Raw genomic sequence first — 17,268 nt, forward strand, 5'->3', positions numbered from 1 at the left:
GCGGCCCTGAACCGCTTTGGTACAGGCTACGACTACATCGGGGCCGGTCTCTACTCTGTTTTCTTTAGCTTCATCTCAATCTCACGCCGTCTGGCGGCCTCCTGAAACTCCAATAATGAACCATAACGCTGAGTGGATACAAACTGCCTGATGTCCGTCTTGAGCATGCTCATGTAACGGGTCATCTAAGCTTGCTCAGAAGCAACATACTCAGGACAAAACATGGCCCTCTCCGTGAACATCTTGGTGATCTCTGTCACCGACTCAGTCCCCTGTCTCAAATCCAAGTACTCCTGGGCCATCTTCTCACGCTCCACCAGCGGAACATATCTAGAATGGAACATCTTCTAGAACTGCTCCCAAGTCACTACAGTCCTCTGCTCAGGAGAATACGAGCTGGTAACAAGTCTCCACCAATCCTTCGCTCCGGACCTAAGAAGGTTCAGAGCACACCTGACCTTCTGATCAGCTGGGCAAGAGAAACTGAAGAACCATCCCTCGATGTCAGACATCTACCTCATGGCTATGATAGGATCCTGAACTCCATCAAATGTCGGGGGCTTCGTAATGTCGAAGTCCCGATACTGAAAGGCTCTCCTAGCACCAATCCCTGCAGCCGCAACAGCTGCAGTGGCTACAGCAACAACAACCTCAGACAATGCAGCATAACGCTCATCAAAGTACTCCACCATAGCGGTCTTAATAGACCTGAACATATCTGGTAACTGTGCCCGAAATAGGGAAACAACCTCATTCTGCATGATCTCCCTAACTCACTCCTCAGTCAAAGTTGGCCTATCCTGGCCACCCGCTCCAGATCCGAATCCGGATCCTGCCTCAAATCGTCTCGTCATCACCATACTGAAAATAAAACAGGGAGATATCAAATAAAATAGATATCATACCAGGGAAACCAACTCCCAACAAACCCCTTAGGGTTGTGGCTTCCCTGCTACGCGTACGGTTCATGTGCCTCGAATATTATGGGCCCATACTACCTTCCACACTTACCCGTATTTGTCTCAAGGATCATCACAACAACCCTAATACACGCTAGGATAAGCATTCACTCAATCCTGACTTCCTAGAGGAAGGCTAAACAGTACGAAACTGGCCGACTGACCCTACACAACTCATCCATGAAACTTCCACCAACCCTACAACACTCTTGTATGCTAATCATATATAACTCTTGGCCCTATAGACAGTCGAACACCTGATTCTAACCTAATCCCTTCATCAAACAAGAACAGGAAATAAGGCCAAACCAAACACTATGATGCATACACAAAGCAACTACAGTAATGATGTTAATTTCATATAAGGAAAACCCTAGGCTATCAGGAATCATATAATCAGGCAATTATATCATGCAACTCCTGAAGATCCTTAGCCTATCACTAGCATGCTGTTCTAACATATCACAATATCAAATAACAGTGTGGTAATTTGTGGTCTACTTACTGGCTCCGACAGATCGTACACATCACATCCTTCTTGATTATTTTTTAAAACAATTTGAGACTGGATTCACACGAGTGTTCCTCAAATTCATTCAAACCAAGGCTCTGATACCAACTTGTTACACACAACAAAATCACAAGAAATTTAAACTTTTTAAAACCAACCCAATTTCACAAATTGTTTCCAAACATAGTTTTCAAAACATTTTAAACATCAGAGTCACGCCTTCGACTTTCCACAGTCATCTGAAATACTTGAAACATAACCCAAAAGTCTAAGCCAACGCTTAGTGAGATCCCCCAAAGTAGCAAAACATAAAAGATAACAAATATACAATAACAGCATGGCGGTCCAATCAATCATCGGCTGGAATACCCCAATATACTATGGGTCTAGTCAACCATCGGGTTGGAATACACCAAGCCCACTCAACTATCGTGTTGGAATACGAATCTACAATGGGCCCTATCATCCTCGGGTTAGAATACCCTTGCGCCCAATCAACCATCGGGTTGGTATGCCCCTATCTTGTTGGCTTACGCACAAAGCAGTAAACCCTCAAACACCAACCAAATATGTGTACATATAACAGATAAACATATAATAAGTCTACAAACAGACAAGCAGATTTACATATCACTAAACATAGAATCAACCTATATACTAGGATACCGATCGAAAAATCACTACAACACGATAGTGAGGAAAACTCGCCTCGGAAACTAAACACTAGTTGATCTGACTCCGAATCTCAGCTCAAATCGACACCTAATCATCAGAATGACCCAAATATCAACATAATCTGAAATACCCAAAATATCCTTAAGTTAAACTCGGTTAAACTTGGTCAAAGTCAACCTAGCTCACGTCTTGGCTAGGCATTGGCCAGGTCGTCACAGCGAACCCAATCTGATTCCCGCTCGACTTGACCAAACTAGGAAACTCAGTCAAGGAAACCACATGAACAGTCATCACGATGTAAGCACCCATTCTCATGTCGTGAGATCCAAGGGTTCTAACAGAAGACGGAGATGCTCCGAATCTCACGTTGTTAGATCTTACATCTCAGGTCGTGAGCATTTTCTGTGGCTAAGGGTCACCATTTTAAGTCCTTATTACATTAAGTATTCAAGTCCACTTCATCCAAAAGCTAAAGGGGACCCCTAAGGTCCATAAAAGTGTTTCCTGTATGGTCATGCATGCACAAAACATGACCATCCATTTCTAGGTCAAGAAAGGAATGAATGAGCTTAATTCTTTCATGCATGCCTCAAATCCTTACCAACTTCCAGATCTAAACAATATAATGCTCTAGGGACTCTTAGAATCCATAAATTTGCCAACATTATGGATTTACTCCGCTCAAGCCTGCATTAACATCAATAAGATGGACAAAACTCAAGATCTATCCATGATAAGCAATAAATTTGGAGCCTTTGATACTTATAAGGGTCCAAAAGCAGGAAACGATGATGATGGTGATGATGATTCATTGCCCACGCTACCACTAGAGCACTTTCTTCTTCTTATTTTCTTCTTCTTCAAGCTAGAATTGCACCCCAAATGACAAAGGATCTTATAGAGAAGTAAGATTAGGGTTTATGGAGGTTTAGAGAGTGAGAGAGGCTGAGGGTGAGGAACCTTAGCCCTCTCATTCCCTTAAATACTGAAAACTTAGGGTTTTTGGTCATCAGTCGGCCTCATGTCGTGAGAACTAGACTTCTCACATCGTGAGGCTTAAAATGATGCACAGATCTGAATTGCTCCTCACGACATGAGAATGCATTCTTCACATCGTGAGTAGGACAAATTTTAAAACTTTTAACTTCACAATATTAAAGATAATGTGCACCTGATCCGGGTGTTACATGAGTATACTTTTATATAAATATTATTATATTCTAAGGTATAATTGTAAGATATAATTTTTAGCCAGAGATATTAGTCCCCGTATCTATAGTTGTATTTATTACATGGAAGAATATACTTAGTTCGCTATAGACAACTGCTCTAATACCAATCTGTCACACCCCCAAACCGGATGACATAAACGTCTGAGGGTGGAACGAGAACAGAGTATCACAATAATTGAATACATTGAAACACAAGTACATAAACAATAATCATACAATATGATTAGATAAGTTACATGATCCAAATGTTAATTTATATCAAAATACATTACAAGTTATGTATGTTATCAAATAGAGTAGTTCCCATATAAATATCATAAAGTTCAAGCAATGATATTTGGTGTCTTGTCTTCAAAAGTGGTTCCACTGATCTGAGCTTAATTGTTTCTTGAGATTACATGCTGTTTTAAAAGTCAACATATGGTTTGTGAGTTCATAAGAGTTTAGTTGTAGAAAAATACGATGTTTTTCCTTATGTGTAAATCGTATCTCTACCTTGTAAAACGTTTTGTATTTGTAGGCCTTCGATGTATAAGAAGAATGTATGTGTGTAGTATGTATCCAAAAGTATTTATAAAATAGAAGTTCCTATAACCTCTAAACTTATAAAGAGTGTGGCATGTCATGTGATTTTATTATCCAAAATCAAGTGTATAAGTAAATAATCATACTTATAAATGTGTTATTTACTAAAATTTCACTATTCAATGTTATAGTGAGCCCTTATAATCGAGCTATCGACCGTAATGCTGCCCACCATGACGGTTCTTCGGACGTCGTGAAAATGTTAAGACAATTGTCACCCTTGACCCGTCGATCGTGGTTGTATCTAGCAACCATAGGTGGGGGTTGCCAATTCCATATAGATCTATACACAACTATCCCGCTCATTTAAGATTTAACGATTATAAGGCTGGGACTTAATGTATTGGTTTAAGAAATGTCTCACATAACCCGTCGAAGGTATGTTATTCTAGTTGTAAATGTAATCAAAATTTTCTAGGTCTAGGATAATGATCAAAGTGTTGTGTTGGTTACCCAATATGTAATAGTATTATCCAATGGATAATGGTATTATCCAATGGATAATAGTTTGATCAAATGTGTAATCACAAAGTTTTAATCTTTAAAATCTAGATTTTTGGTAAAAATGTCGGTTTGCGGTTATCCGATGTGTAATAGTATTGTCCATCATACAATAGATCTAAACTTAGAAACTTATCTAGCATGCATATAAAAAATAAAACTTGTGTACTTCATTTGGAATCCAAATATATATATATATATATATATATATATATATATATATATATATATATATATATATATATATATATATACTTTCATAACTAAGGCATAATCATGTATATTAGATCTAGGACTTTTTTGTAAAGTCATTGACCTAAATATAATTTGTTAGCATAGCATGTAATCTCCACCAAAAGAATGAAATGAGTTAAACTAGAAGAAATAGGGGTATGAACTCATTTATTATGTTATAGTCCAAAGGTTAAACAAAACTTGAAGATGGTGGTCCTTAGCTTGGATCTTGGTGTTATTGAACTTTCCTTCCAAGATCTTGAGTTATGAGGGTTGTGTGGACAAGAGATTAAGCTTGGAATGAATAATTTTAGAGTGATGGTGGTGGTGGCGAAACTGTCGGCCTCATGAAGAAGAGATGAAGATGAGAGTGTTTAGTTTGGTTCTTGCTTAGTTGTGAAGAAAGTGAATGTATATATAGTCTAACAAAAGTGTTCTAGGTTGCATGGGGAATGGGTGAACGGTTTTAGGGGTATGGGAAGGGTATGTTTGATTGATTTTTTTTATTATAAATGTGTAAGAAAATATGATCATTTGGTCTTGTAATGCTTTTGCATTATTTTAATGGGTTTGACTTCTTTATATTAAAATAAGGATGGTTATATATATATATATATATATATATATATATATATATATATATATATATATATATACATATGTATGCATCTATTTATACTAACTTTTATAAAAATACACAAATTCTTATTTTTAGAGAAAGTGTTATAAAAGTTGGTTGCTATAAGAGTTATTCATATAGTTATTAGTCGTTGGTGATATGGAAGTTAGTATAGTTCATTTATACTTATTACGACCTTAATCACTAATGGTCAATTTTATGTTGTATTTCATTCACCGATCATCTATTTTGTCACTTATGTATTGTAGTGTTAAATGTACCGACCTACATATGGTTTGAAATTTGAAAAGGCAATGGATTTTCATTGAAATATTTTCTAATATATCATAATAGTTGCGAGGGATATATTATGTTTACCTTAATCATGGTTGCGACGAATTTCTGTAGGCGTCTTCGGTGCTGACCAGTTCTCAATGGATTTGATTTTGGAAGGGTCCACGGGTATTCCCTCTTTGCTAACCACGTGCCCCAAGAATTCGACTCTTCAGATCCAAAATTCTCTGATCGCAGCGTTTCTAAGACCTAACTCAGATGTTGACTATGCTCATCCTTACTACGAGAGTAGATAAGTATGCCATCGATGAAGACGATGACGAACTGATCCAAGTAAGGACGGCACACCCTATTCATTAAGTCCATGAATACTGCGGGCGCATTGGTCAATCCGAACGGCATCACTACAAACTCGTAGCGTCCATAACGAGTTCAGAAGGCTATCTTCGGAACATCCTCCCCTAGCACTCGTAACTGGTGATACCCAGACCTCAGGTCTATCTTTGAAAAGAAGTTCGCCCCTTGAAGTTGGTTAAACAAATCGTCAATGTGAGGCAGAGGGTATGGATTTTTCACGGTTAGTTTGTTAAGTTCTGTATAGTCGATGCACATACGGAACAATCCGTCTTTCTTCTTGACGAACAAGACCGGTGCTCCCCAGGGTGAGAAGCTTGGTCTAATAAAGCCCTTGCTGAGCAGTTCGTTAAGTTGACTAGATAGTTCCTGCATCTCGGCTGGTGCTAGACGATAGGGCGATTTGGCTACTGGGGTAGCCCCTGGAACTAAGTCGATTCTGAACTCGACTTGACGTTGCGGCGGTAATCCTGGGAGTTCTTCTGGAAAGATGTCGGGAAAGTCGCGTACTACTGGAATGTTCTTTATGTCTTTTGTCTCTTGGATCACATCGAAAACATGAGAAAGGAATGCGTGACATTCCTTTCGTATGAATTTCTGGGCTTGAATTCTCGAGATGATACAAAGGTTCGTGCCAGGTTTGTCGCCTTAGATAATTAGAGTTTCGCTAGACGGGAGATTAAGGTGAACAACCTTTTCGTAACACATAATGTCGGCACGATGAGAACTCAACCAATCCATGCCGATTATGACGTCGAAACATTTAATTGAGATCGGCATGAGATCGATTGGAAATGAATGGCTATCTAGTGTTAGTGTACATCCTATGTAAATGTAGCTAGTGCTCTATGTCTTCCCATTAGCCATTTCTACAGTGAACGGTTCTTTAAGTGCATGAGACTTATGTTTAAGCAAGTGAGCAAATTTCTAGTTCACGAAAATCCTCTCCGCTCCACTATCAACTAGAATGCATGCATAAGAGTTATCGAGGAGAAACGTACCAGTGACCACTGTGGGGTCGGCAACTGCTTCCTCGTGGCCTATAGCCAAAACCATTCCCACTCCGCTGGCATTCCCTGCCTTCGAGCAGTTCCTTTTGTAGTGGCCCGCCTCTCCACATCCGTAGCAAGCCTGGCCCACACAAGCGCCGGGGACTTGGGTGATTGGCCTTGCCGGAGCCTTGCAGAAACGGGCAGTGTGCCCCTTCCTGTTGCAGTTAGAGCACTGCATTTCCCGGCAAGGTTCATTGTGGTGGAAGCTACATTTGTTGCACTTCGGCAAGTTTCCAGCGTACTGCTTTACCGGTGCAGCAGCGGCAGGTGCTATCGCAGCATGAATCGCTACGACCTGCTGCTTTTTGGCAGCTTTCTGCGCAGTGTTCTTCTTCTTGTCATCCTAGAATTTCCGCTTGTTATCAATGGCTTTGGAGGGTTCTGGGACGGCTAGGGTTGTTGTTGTTGATGGGGTACGGACCCCATGGTCAATGAGCCGTTGTGCCAATCGCTTGGCACTATCGAAGGTAGCGGGGTTTGAAGCTAGTACATTCCCCTGAAATGCAGGCACTAGCCCTCATATATACCTTTCCACCTTCTTTGCTTCAGAAGGGACCATTCTCGGACATAGTGCTACCAGATCGTTGAATCTAGCAGTATAGGAGACTATGTCGGAGCCCTTCATGGTTAGGCTCCAGAGTTCCTGCTCAAGCTTTTGAACTTTGCCCCTTGAGCAGTACTCTTCGATCATGAGCTCTTTAAGAGCTTCCCAGCCGATAGCATTTGCCACTATAAGAGATAGTGACTTGACATGGCTATTCCACCATGTCAGGGCTCGGTCCGCGAAGGTGCTGGCGACAAATTTTACCTTGCTCCCTTCCGGACAGGAGCAGATCTCAAAGATCGACTCCGTTTTCTCGAACCATTGCGAGAGGGCAACGATTCCGCCAGTTCCATTGAAGGCCCTGGGTTTGCAGCTGGTGAAGTCCTTATACGAGCACTCCCTAGAGCGCACTGGAGCTTCGACAATAGTGGGAGGCACATTAGTACCACTTCCACTGGTATCGGTCGAGGTAAATTGTGCTAGAGCTGCCGTAACAGCCGCATTCACAGTAGCTTGGATAGCTGTTGGGTTGTATTGAGGAGGAGGAGGTGGAGTTTGATTCAGAGTTATTGGAGTAGTGCGCCTCGTTGATCGACGTGGAGGCATCTCGTGGCTATAAGATCACAACGATGAAGATATTGATAAGAATTTAATAGAGAGAATGATGAGAGTGACTCATGGACTAACTCTCCATAGCCCAACAACACAAATGAAAGTATGATTGAGTAGAAATCTAGTACCAGAAAGATGAAAGCATTGGGATTATAATCTCCATGTGATTAGATATCTGTCAATAATATTGGTATTACAGATGTAACAAGTTCGGGAAAAAAATGACCTAGGAGTAGGTCTTACATCAAACCAAGATAAGAAAATTTTGACAGAATAAAGACCTATCGACCGAAAGTTCAAGGTCTTAAAATAACAGGAAATTACAAGGAAAGGTACTACTTAGAGCATAGAAAGAAGGCTAATCCTTAGGCAAAAGGAAATTTGAGCAGAGCGTTCCCTACTGGTGACGGGAACCCCTTGGACGAACCCTTAAGTCAGCCAGCTGACGCTCCAAGTCAAGAAGGCGTCGCTCGTACACTCGCTGGCGTACGCGGTGCTCTATGACTTCAGTCGTAGTCTCAGCTAGTGCTTGCAGTAGAGACTCATTGTCTCTTACTGCTCTCTCACTAGCATCTTCCAGACGACGATTTCGGACAGTATTGACTCCTGAATTGGCGTCAACTTCTGCGACTCGGTTGAGGGCTGTCCTACCCTCAATCTCATTACGAGAAACTCTGCGGACCAGAATAGGCAGGATTCTGTCTGTTGAGCCTCCCTTGCTCAGGTTATAGAAGCTTCGGTCTCCATTGTATGGAATGGGTTGACCCTGTTCTTGGCTCCATGTATCCAAGTTTTCCACCCACAGAGGCGTCGGGCCTTGAAAAGCCGGACGAGGGTTAGGATTTGGGTTTTGAGCCACCAGAGGTAGGTCATTGACTTCTGGCTCGGAGCCAGAATCTTTCGGGAAGTTCTCTGCGAAGTCATTATCCAAAGGGATTGGATGATTCTCTTTCGGCTTATCGTCGAGCCATCCTCCGTTATTTTGGTTGGGGAAGTACGGGTCGCCGTGGGGATGGAATCCAACCATGTTATCTGTGCGAGAATGGGGGTAAGGAAATAATTAAGAGACGTACTAATTAAGATAATTATAAGATGATCCTTACTAGTTATTCCAACATTTACGTAGTGCATACCAATCATATGTAACCAAAACAGGATAGACCTTCGAATAAGTGACCCTAACTCTAAGACCACAACCAAACAAGGAACAAGAAGTAAAGCAAACATCACAAATTCTAAGTCTATAGCACTCTAGTCACATATAACCTTAGCGTATCCACTCAGCAACTATTGATATACTAATAAAGACCTTTTTTAGTTTGCACATAAGTAATGTATAGTAACACAAAATACTCCTATAGTATTTTAAGTCTATGTTATGTTCTAATGTTTTCATTGTAGTAGTGTTGGTAAGTTTTTAGACTTGCTGCAACATCACAACCATTCCTAGGCACATGCTAATCACTTCTCGGAAAGATATAGTTGATCAGGCTATATCACTCCCGGATCTGATTATATGTCCCCAAGCCTACTCGTGTTGTCCAACAATCGTAATACTTTTGTTCTGTCCTAGTGACACTGATTTTAGTATGAATGCAGGTATGTATACTTTGGTTAAATATTTTATTATTTAAAAGTATAAACTCTTGGTCAGAGTATTTTAATCCCGTTGTGTTTATAGTTGTATATCTTTTATGGGTTGATATACTCAATTCACTATAAACAATGCTCTGATACCAATCTGTCACACCCCCAAACCAGAACGGCGGAAACGTTCGGGGGCGGAGGACGTCATGTACAGTATCACAACAATGCATAATAGTAAACAAGCAACAACATCATCCATTGCATTAATAATATAATTTTAATACAAGTGTGTTCTGAAGTTTATAAGACACCAAAAATGGATAATCAAAATAAAGACGAGTCTTGAAAGCTCCGTCTTCTCAAAACCTGGTCATCTGTACCTGTCTACTGGTGACCTGAGAATACAAGTGATTTTGAAAGCGTAGATCAACATTAAAGCTGGTGAGTTCATAAGTATTTTAGTGTCATTGTTTGTATAAGTTTGAAGAATGTGCTTGTAAATGTTTGATGTAAAAGTTTGTAAGTATTTGATGTAAATGTTTGTAAACTTCCTAGAAAATCCTATATTTTCTACTAAGGCAGTCTTCTACCAAGACCCAACTGTTCTTTATGTTTGTTCTTTTGTAAAAGAGTGCATTTTCCCAAAGTATGACTATCATTACCCAAAAATATAGTTTTCATTACCGTTTATGCGAGAAGATCACAATGTGAATGAAATGGGAAAAGTAAAGATGTACTATAGTTTTATTTAGATAACTACCAAAGTACTGACTACCTTAAACCTGGTTGTTTAATTAAGGTAAAATGTGATATGATTGTAACCATACTTGATCGACTAGTATAACATGACGTTCGAGATGTCGAAATGATATGAAATTCGTCACCCGTAGACCTGCAGGTCCCACTGTAGCTAGAAGCAAGGTGTAGGAGGGTCAGTCCCGTATAGATCTATACACAAATTCACGCTCTCCATCCAGGAGACTCTGGGTACAAAACGTGACGCAGCAGTATATTGCCGAACCATGAAGTAGTATCTCACATTATTGTTATAGTATTATTGTATTTGTATAGTATGTTCTAGTGTAGTGTATGTTCTCTCTGTCTAGTATGTAGTATGTTCTGTCTATCTAGTATGTAGTATGTTCTCTAGTGTATAGTGTGTAGTATGTATTGTTTCTCGTTATAGTATGCTCTATCTGTTTCTCTTTATAGTGAGTATTTTCTCTCGTTATAGTATGTACTGACTCTTGTATGTTTCATTGTTCTAGTAATAGTAAGTAGTGACCTCCTAAACTATACCTATTATAGTTTACTAGCAATGTTGTTTGTATGAATGAACATGTTTGTACACCTTTGCTACCCAAAGGTATTGAACTAATAGAAGAACTTTTATATCTATATACATACACATAATATATAACTAAGGTTCAAACAACCTTCGGATAAATAACTGATACCCTAAGTCCACAACCAAACAAGGAACATGAAATAAGGCGAGTTATCAGTCCTAAGTCCTTTCAATCCTACTTATATAACTATATCTATATAGACATGATTTTGACAGAGTATAAGTTTAAAAGAGTTTAATAGAAAGTATTTATCATGTAAAAGAGTTTATAAAATGATTTAAAGTAGTTTGTTTGATAACACACTTTGAAATGTAATAAAATCCACTTGTTTGATAGTTATTAATCACATGTGATTGATATAATAACTATAATAGTTCTACTTGTATTCCCCCCCCCATAAAAGCATTTAAATCATTTAAAAGATAAGTTAAGGGGTATGAACTCACATGTAGTGAGTGATATGAATGTAAGATCGATTGTAGGATGCTAAGTGTCAAGTGAAGACTCAAGCACAACGGATCCTAAGAAGCATATAATGACACATATATGTATATAATTAGTGTTTAAACAACTAATCATGTAAGGAAAACACCCTAGGACTTAGGAAACACTTAGATTGAAGTGTTAGAAGTACACAGGGTTGTATCTAAGGGGTGTATGGCCACACAATGGTGTTTACGGCCAAGTGTTCACGGCCCTATGTGTTTATGGCCATAGGGTTTACGGCCCTATGTGTTTACGGCCGTAAACTCATGAAGTCTTGTACCAAAGAGTGATTTAAAGTCCTTTCAAGCATCAAGGAAGTGTTCTAGGTTCAATGCTTAGCTTTAGGGAGTTTATGGCCAACAAATGCACCTTTAACAAGGGTTTACGGCCAAGGGAGATGCTCTTGGCCGCAAGCTCCTATTGTTCTTGGGAAATGGATGTTTTCAAGGTGCAAATCAAGGGTTTCTACTAGATAACAAGTATAGGAAATGGATACTTACAATATGGAAGCAAAAAGAGTTGATTTTGGCCCAAAACACTAGTGTGTGTTCTTGGTGTTCTTGGTGTTCTTGAAGATTTAACCCAAAAGATGAAGTTAATGGATGAAATCAAAGGGTGATACTAGATAATGAGATGTATCAACAAAACAAAGGATGAAACACTTACATTTTTGAAGATAAAAATGAAGATCCTTATGATACTTGAGAGAGAAATCAAGTTCTTGAGGTTGAAATGGTGAATAATGAGGAATAAGGAAGGAATATCATGTTTATGGCATGAGTTTACGGCCACCTTGAGTTTACGGCCATAAACTCATGTGATGTGGCCGTAAACTCCACATGATGAAGTTTAAGGCTTGATTAGTGCACAATGGACTCAAGCAGATACTTCCTAACACCCGATCCTTGAATGTACTATGCTTAGAACACTCAAACAGACCATAAACAATGCTAAAAGATAGCAGAAATAAGTCTGACTTTGATTGATTTGAAATGTTGTACAAGATAGAAATTTCGGGTTGTCACAGTAATGTTATGTGTGTGGTATCTTAGGGAACTCACTAAGCTTCGTGCTTATGGTTTTAATTTTAAATGTTGAAGGTCTTTTTTTGCAGTATGGGAAGAGTAATGCGTGATTACTCTGCATCTGCTATTATGATTTTGAGATGTTTCGCACATATGAAATTAAGATTCTGGTTTATATTATCAAATAAATGAATGGTACTTTTTATTTAATAATACGACTTCCTTTGTTTTAAAGATGAAAAATTCAGTTTGAAATTTGGGAGGTTACATAATCCTTCACTACATCGCATCCTCAGTTCTTCTCGCATCATCCAAATGAAGTCTCACCGAGTCTTATCTTCAATCAAATGAATTCTAAACATCAACTCACTAAAAGCATCATCTTCCATAAACAATTGAATGAAAGACACCAAAACCTTGGATGAACTTGAACAGATCTTTGACAATACATAACCATCCCCCTGAAACTCCTAATCCCAAAGGGAGTATTTAGGATCGCACACTGCATCGTCGCTTAAAACTTGGCCGGATTGACCAAGTTACCATCCTGGTTAATGAGGTACCCCAAAATTGAACCTATCGCAACCAAAGCCATAGATGTTGAACCTAACAAAGAGTCACCCATATACTAGAACCTCAATTATCATATGCTAGAGACGTCCAATTCATGTCACATATCATCTAGAAATACCATAATCAACTGATCAAAGGTGGGTCAACAATCTCAATCCATCAATCCCATGAACATTATTGGTGCATTACTAAGCCCCAAAAGACAACACTACAACATCTTAAAGGCCATGAATCACCCTAAAAGTTGTCTTCTATGAACCCTTTTTTTCTCGAAACTAGTTGGTGATAACCCACAATTAAATCATACAATGAAAATACGTCGCTCCCCGAAACTGAACAAACGATCGACCATTCCCCAGCAATGGATATCTTCTCTTCACTATGATCTTAACAGTCTCTCTATAATTGTTATATGTCTTGAGTGACCTATCTTTCATCTCTACAAAAATAACTCGATTCTCCGTATGGAAAACTACTTGACCGTGTAGGTTCATTTTCCATCAACTCCTAAATTATAATAACGACCCATGCATCATTAGATGTGCAAACCTATACGGTGCTTTAGCTATACGAGCAACAATTGCAATAAGATCAATACCCTAATCCTACCTCACTCTTAGGAGGAATATCCAACAGATTCGCAAGAAATACATCAGGAAAACTTGATAACCACGGGCACCCCATGACAGTCTGCTTCTTTTTCTCCTAAATTCATGCTGCTCCTCACACCCTCACTCTGACAACCAATTCTCCGCACTTAGGCTTTGAACTACCACCTTCTATCCTCCATAATCATCATAGCCTTGAACCGAATCAACCATTTTGTATCATCCTTGATTATTAATTACTAAAGATAATACATAGTTAAATAGTCCTTCAAATAATCAACTCCAACCTAAAACCCTAATCAAACAAGAACATATGGTAGCGGTAGGTAGAAAATTTTAGGCATATGTAATTTTAATCATGTATAGCTCCCTGAAAACTGAAAGAAACTCTCGATCACCCTAACAATAGTTTTCTTGCCCCCAGAGTAGCATTAATGCCCTTGATAACAACAAGCGATCTAATTGCACAAAATATCCAAGAATCAACAAAACTAAGATAAGTACATAATTGACCCAAATCAGACCAATCCACATGCAAAGTAATAATACATAAGGAAAGAACGTCATAAACATAATAAGGAATACTTACTAACAAGTGTTGACCTCGCATCCCCTATATTGAGTTGATGAGCATTGTTCATGACCCTCAGGCACTCCATATGCCCCAAGCTTCCATCAGACAAATACCAAGCTAATGGTATGTTGGAAAAAAAAATTTAACCAATTTATGAAAATGAGGTTTCCCCATTTTTGAACATGAAATTGAAACCCTAAACCATTATTAAAATGAAATAATAGTTATATGTTTGTGTTCTCATCTTTGAGATCTTCATTTTGGTGTATCATATGTCCAAAACGGATATAAGATGAATGAGAAAGTAATCTATAAAGTCAAGGTGTTGGAAGAAGTAAATAAAGGAGTTTAATAGGGTGGAAGAAGGAAAAGAAAAAGTCCATGGACCTTTTTGCATATATTCGTTTCTCTTTGTAACTGAAATTGTAATTAATATTATAGTATAATTAGATATTAAACAATTGTGTTGGTTACAACACTTCCATTAATGTGTTGGTTATCTTTTGTTGAATGAATACAACTTCAAGACAACCATTTCAAGACACTAGAAAATAATCACAATCGACTCCCCTCATATTCTCTTCTGGTTCGTATTCTTGCTGCATCATGACTAAACTCAAACCTACCTAATATAGGTGCGGGTGGTCTTACAGAACCAATTCAAGTTGTTGTATCCTGGGAAACAAATATAGGCACATACCTCAGCCTTTTCTATTTTCTTGTCTGTTTTTGTACATTTCCGTAATATTATGCCTAAAATCTTAAAATAATTTCGTTTGTACGAAATAACTGGAAAATAAATACATTTTTTCTGCTTTTTACTACTCAATTTTCACATAAAATAAAGAAAAAAAAAATCTTTGTTGATTCTTCATCAGATATTTTTTTAATCAAATTTTTAGAGATTATACAATTTACAATTATGCATAAGATTTTAGAATGCTGAGTTCCTAATTTAGGATCAGAATTTATCACTACTAGAAAACAGCCTTTTACGACGCGTAATACGTGTCGTAAAACGCTCTGACGACACGCAAATGCGTGTCAAGGAAGGCCCTGGCATAAAGAAGATGACACGCATTCGCGTGTCGTAAAACGATGCACATTTACGACTTGCATTGCGTATCATTAAAGCCCATGTCATAAAAAAAGACGACACACATTTTTGCATGTCATAAAGTTTAAATGTTTTAATATATATATTATAAATTTACTATTTTTCAAATTACATCACACATTTAATGTCTCATAATATAAAATAAAATTTCATACACAAAAAATAAAATAAATTGCACAAATTATAATATGTCATACAAATAATCATTCAAATGTAAAACAAAAATAATACATTGCTAACGTGGGTTATACATTCCTATAAAACTAACAACCCTCGGTGACCTTGATCTAGATCGAGGTCGATTTTGATCGATGGCGACGATTGGATTTTTGATACACAACATGATTACTGACCTAAGACCTTGTGCAACAAGTGCATCTCATGCCCTATTTCCAGCAACCACCATACGTATTAGTGTCTCATGGGCTAGTACAATTCTTCCTTGCCATCCAATAGCTTTCATTATCAATGGAACCACCTGTAATTTATTAAAAAAACAAGGTCAAAACTGAAAACTAAGTATGCCCTTGATCCTTTTTTTCCCCTTAACATAGGTAAATAATGATGTCTATCTGGATAAAGCTTGTTCCTTTTCTAGACTGTAAGAGGATTTTTATTGAGTCATTAAGTCCATTAAGCCAAAATGAAACAGATACTAACAGTTTTAATGAAGTACATGACCAAAATTAAAATGATCATAAAATATAAATAAATAAATAAATAAATAAGTGAGACCAGAGTTGTCAATTAAGCAAATGCAGATTACCTTTTGTCAGAAAGATGAGCAGTACCGACCCATTGCTCTTTGTAAACAGCCACCCTCATGATTTGAATTTCCGAACCACCATCACTGAATTCTATAGTGTTTACAATCCATAGTCTTTTGTGACAACCTTTAACTAAACACTAATTGATGATAGAAAATAGTTTATTTTAAATTAGGGTTTCAATACATGATGACACCACGAAAAAAAATTACTTGCTCGAATTTGAAAGTTGGGGATAGGAAGTAAGTGGAATCATCAACTTCTCCAACATGTATGTCAACTCGACCCCTTGAATGAACAAATCAATGAAGATGTATTCTTTTCTTACAAGTGATGGCGAGTAATAAAACATTGGTAGTCCCACAATAAAGGACTAAGCTCCTTCAGATGTATTGATAGAATTTTTCCAATGTTCACAGAGTGCTTCAACAGCCTGCAATAATTATTATATATAATAATATAATATAAATAAGTCACATATGACAAAAAGATTAAAAAAAATAAAGATATTTTTACATGTTTATTATTAATTTATTTATTTCCATTTATCCTTGATGCTAGTTCTATCTAGTTTAAGTTAAGGCAGAGAAATACTCAAAGTTGCTATTTAAATTACCTTAACATGCATAGGATGCCCGACTCTATCAACATGACGAGGAACCGCATCGTGAAGTATACCCAAATGTCTTAACCTGTCCCAACTTTTATGTTCAATAACAAAATTAATTCTATACATAGAGTTACAAAATTATATAACAAGTATACATCATCAAAATTTAGCTAGTTATCCTACTTGTGTGAAACACAGGATGTATTTTGAAGCCAAAAGTCCACAACTTGACATTTTTACCCTCTCAATAGTGAGAAAAATTATTATGATAGATGGATTTCTCAACTTTTGGCAAGCACTCCAACAACCCCACTGAAACATTATGAAAACAACTCTGATATAAAATAAAATTCCGTGTCAGCTGTTTGAAATATTATTAATACTTGACAAAATCAGTCTC

Source organism: Lactuca virosa, chromosome 8, assembly GCF_052849685.1.
Source record: "Lactuca virosa cultivar CGN04683 chromosome 8, Lactuca_virosa_CGN04683_v6, whole genome shotgun sequence".
Taxonomy (NCBI): Eukaryota; Viridiplantae; Streptophyta; class Magnoliopsida; order Asterales; family Asteraceae; genus Lactuca; species Lactuca virosa.